This window comes from Leopardus geoffroyi, chromosome E3, assembly GCF_018350155.1.
Source record: "Leopardus geoffroyi isolate Oge1 chromosome E3, O.geoffroyi_Oge1_pat1.0, whole genome shotgun sequence".
In the NCBI taxonomy this organism is placed as follows: Eukaryota; Metazoa; Chordata; class Mammalia; order Carnivora; family Felidae; genus Leopardus; species Leopardus geoffroyi.
The window spans coordinates 20,386,860-20,390,991 of record NC_059340.1 but is presented as its reverse complement, the minus strand read 5'-3'; the positions used below and the strand labels follow the sequence as shown (position 1 = coordinate 20,390,991).

Here is a 4,132-nt window from a genome sequence, read left to right as displayed (position 1 = left end):
TAGTGTGGGGAGCGGTTGAAGGGATGAAAAGAGAAAGCACGAATTAATGAATTACGGGAGAGATGAACGCGGACAAAAGGGCGGCGAGCCGCTGCCCTGGGCGAGCTCCGGTCCCAGGGGACCAGGCCGCGGGAGCCGAGGGTCGGGAGAGACGGGTCTCAGGCCGGCGCCCTCCGGTCCCTGCAGGCCAGAGCCGCGCCCGGGTCGCCGCGCCGCCGCCGGCTCGTGCCTCCCGCCACCTTGCCCGGACGTGCTCGGCATTCGCGACCGGGAGCGGGCGCCGGGCATCCGCGGGGCCTTGCTGCACCCTAGCGGCGGCGCGCGGCACTGCCGCACGGGCCCGCGCGCTGCCCCCCGCCCCCCGCCGCCCCGCCCCGCCCCGCCCCGCGCGTTCCCTAGCAACCGGCCCCGGGGGCCGCGGCCCGCGCTCCCGCCGCGACGCGCCGGCTGCAAACTTTAGCATCTCCCGGTCTGGCATCCGCTGGAGGGAAGAGAGAGAGAAGCGTCTCCCGTGGCTTCTCCTGCAAAGGTTTTCTCTTCTCGCCTCCGTGAAAAAGGATAACGAGATGGGGGTGGGAGCAGGAAACGGTTTAAGTTAATTTAAACTGTCTGCCGCAGGCAACAATCCAGAGAAGGTTTTTCCCTGTTTTTCAGAGGCACTTCTGAAGCACTGAGGGAAGCTCTTTGCTGCAGCCCAGCGGCCACTGGTAGATCTTGGAAAGTGGAGGCTGGAGGCGCCGCTTAGAGAGGGTCCCATGGAGGAGCAGCACCCAGGCCTGGTGGTGGCCCAGGTCGGGGAGTTGCGGGGGGGGGCGGAGGGGGGGGCGCTGGGTCCGGGACCCTTGAAGGGGCGTGGCTAATACTGACCGAGGGCTTTCTCTTTGCCAGGCACCTTTCGTACCTGGAGTTTGTTTTATCGGCCAGAAGCCATGAGGTTGGTGATATTCGTCCCGCTTGGCAGATAGGAAACTGAGGCCCAGAGGAGTTAAGGGCACAGAGCCAGGAAGTGTCAGAGCCCAGGTTTTAAGTCATGAAGGACCATCCAGAGAGCTCACTATCTAAAGGGCTCTGCCATGCTGCTGACAGGAGATGCTATGACCGTTCCCATCCTACAGATAAAGACACTGAGGCCTCCAGAGGGTTATCCAGGGCACTTGTCTATAGTCAGCTGCCCAGACCCTCATCCCACCCCCACACCTGCAATTCTCCCTTGAACCCTGGGAGCTGACCTCAGATAGCTGCAGAGCTGGTGGGGGAGTGTTGGGAATCAGCCTCTGAAGAGGCCCCAGGGGGCAGTCACTGACAGCGTTCTTGATGACCCAGGCTGTGTGCAAGGTTCAGGAGGCCTCAGAGGCTGAGCCCACCCGACCCCTCCCCACCTGTCTCCTCTCTCCCTCCTTGGTGCCCAGAGGCATGACATTAACACGTGGGGCTTCATTTCACCCGACAACTCGTTCCTGCATTCAGTCAGTATTTACTGAGTGTCTGCTGAGGCCAGGCACTGTGCTTGCTGGACAGCGAGGGGACAGTGGTGGACAGGGTGCTTAGTGGTGGAGGCAGGTGACAAGTCAACCAAGGAACGCACACAAGCTGATTTTGGACCCTAATAAGTGCTGGGGAATAAATGACATGAGGTGATACACTAAAGAGGGCTGGCGTCGGGGGACCCTGTTGTCACCGCTCTTATCTGAACCCTTTGCCACTGCACCTGTTGCACTCTGACATGTGTGTAACGTCTGCACCTGTCCCCCTGGCCAGGTGTGACAGCTCTGGTACCTGCTAAAGCAGCTCAGAGATGGCTGAAGAGTCCCCCGCAAAGCATTGACACTGGTTTCAGGAACGGAGGTCACAGTGATGGGCAAGGTGCCCTGAGCCCTTATTCTGTTCCATTGTATTCCTCGTCTCCATCAATCCGTGCAACAGCCTTTCAGATAGATACCGTTACTGACCCATTTGACAGATGTGGAAACTGAGGCCACGCCTCTATCAAAGGAGAGCCGGGATTTGAACAAAGTGCCCTGATCTCAGCACCACGCTTCTAACCACGGCACCCTACAGTCTGACACCCAGCTGGCCTGAGACTCAGTGGGAAGTGCTTTAGGGAAGAGGTGGATGTGTCACTCCCCTCTCTGCGCCTTCATTCCCTGAGGCCCGCAAAACCGGGGGGAAGCACGAAGCTCACCTCAGCTGGGTTGTTCGTTTGGGGGATAAAATGAGATAACCCAAGTGACCTGTCCAGCAAGAAGCCTGGAATCCAGAAAGGGATTTTTTAACTCAAGGATGAATGAATAAATAAAGGAGCTTTATAGATGTTAGTTTTCCTCATCGTTCCCCAATTCTGTAATAATAATAATAGTTTTAAAAACCCCAATAACTCCTGCCAGGGCCACCTCTCTGCCCAAATTCCAGCATGCCACAGGTGGCCGTGTTGGTGATGTACTTGTAGCCTGTCTCGAGGGCAGATCTCCCTGGGCAGCACAAGCCCCAGTTTGTGGCTGACACGTAAGGCAAGAGACCCCCATCAAATCTTCCTGCACAGGGGACTCAGTGAATCAGACAGACCCACGTCCAAATCCCCATCTGTACCTGCTTGCTGTGTGATCTTGGGCAGATATCTTAACCTCTCTGACGTGTGAATTCTTCACTTGTTCTAAAAACACCTGCCACATAGAGTTGTCCGAAGGCTGCCATCCAAGTCTCCTTTCCCGACGACGTGGTAAGGGTGGGCAAAAGGGACAAGTCCAGAGGGTGTCACCTGAGCTTTCTGAGCTCTAAGTCGTCTGTTATTCTCTGCCTCAGGCTCCCTCGTCATGTGGCCTCACCCCTCCCCACAGCCAATCCACCAGCAATCCCTGTCCAGTTTAAGTCGAGTATAACCCTGAGCCCCGCTCTTCTGTCTGCCCTCACTGCCCCCTCCTTGGTCCCAGCTACCGTTGTCACCCACTGGACAACAAGAACAGCCTCCAAACTGCTCTCCCTGCCCTGCGCCTCCCTGCTGTACCCACTCCCCAGAGAGCAGCCAGAGAGGCCAGCGGACTTCCAAATTGGGCCATTGCCCAGTTCAGACCCCTTGGTGGCTTCTCAATGAACTCACGATAATACGCACTTGGCTGCCACCGCTTCCACGGCTGTGCTGGGTATTTCCTGTTTGTCCACCAGATAACTCCCCATCTTTGACACCTGTCTGGTACCCCAGAGGCAGAGCTGAAGGGAGTACATCAGCCTCTGCCCTCTGGCTTCTGGGGGATTCGGCCAATAGGGGGTGCCAGCAGATCAGGGGGCAGGGGCAGAGAGAGGTGGGGGCATTACTCCCCAGCCTCCTCTCTGCTTGGCCGAAGGTTGGCGGTGACCAGGCCCCCTTCTTGATGAAAGCTGCAGGTGACCTCCTACAGGTACAACAACGCCTGGGTTCCCTTAACTGCTCCTCCATGGCCCCCTCAGGACTAGGGGTGGCCACCAGGGTGCCCCGGCTGCTGATCCCAGGGAGCTTGTCACTTTGTGTTAATATCCTTCAACCCCACCCAGACCCTTGTAACCAGTCCCTTTATCAAGCTCCCCTGGGCGTGCCTCCTGTTTCCTGCCGGGACAGCAACTGATAGGTACTAAGGCCCCTATGATGTAGCCCCTGCCTGGCCCTCCGTCCTTTTCTTACTCACCACCCTCTGGCCACATCCAGCTTGTGGCTTCCTCAATGCCACCATACTTGCTGTTCTCTCCAGCCCGGGATGCTGTGCCTGGATTGTTCACACAGCTGGTCTCAGCCCAAGTGTCACTGTTCCGGGAGGCTTTCCCTAACCACCTGTCACCCTCTGTTTTTCACTCCAAACACTTTGAACACCAAGACGTGTGGAGTTTTTTTCCCCAGCAACAACCAATTTTCCATCCCGGTGTCCTACAATTCAGCCCAGCTCTGACGCTAACCACCCGCGGTCAGCGCAGACCCCACGGATCAAGGTCTCCGTCCCACAAGACTCCCCACATCAGACGCCAGGGGCAAGTCCCGGGCCTCCTGTACTTCCGGCAGACGGGCTATAAATCAGGAGTTCCCACGGCCCCTCCTCAGTTTTGAGAATTTGCTAGAATGACTCACACAACCCCCCGAAAACAGCTTCCTTACTAGATGCCTGGTTTC

General features: G+C 57.6%; 1 long non-coding RNA gene across 1 annotated transcript; it reads left to right on the top strand.

The window, feature by feature from the left end:
• Window positions 1-431: 431 nt before the first annotated feature.
• Window positions 432-2,306, top strand: LOC123589376. Its single transcript, XR_006708290.1, has 4 exons — window positions 432-529; window positions 655-791; window positions 889-934; window positions 1,759-2,306. It is a non-coding gene; the product is annotated as an uncharacterized LOC123589376 (long non-coding RNA).
• Window positions 2,307-4,132: the final 1,826 nt, after the last annotated feature.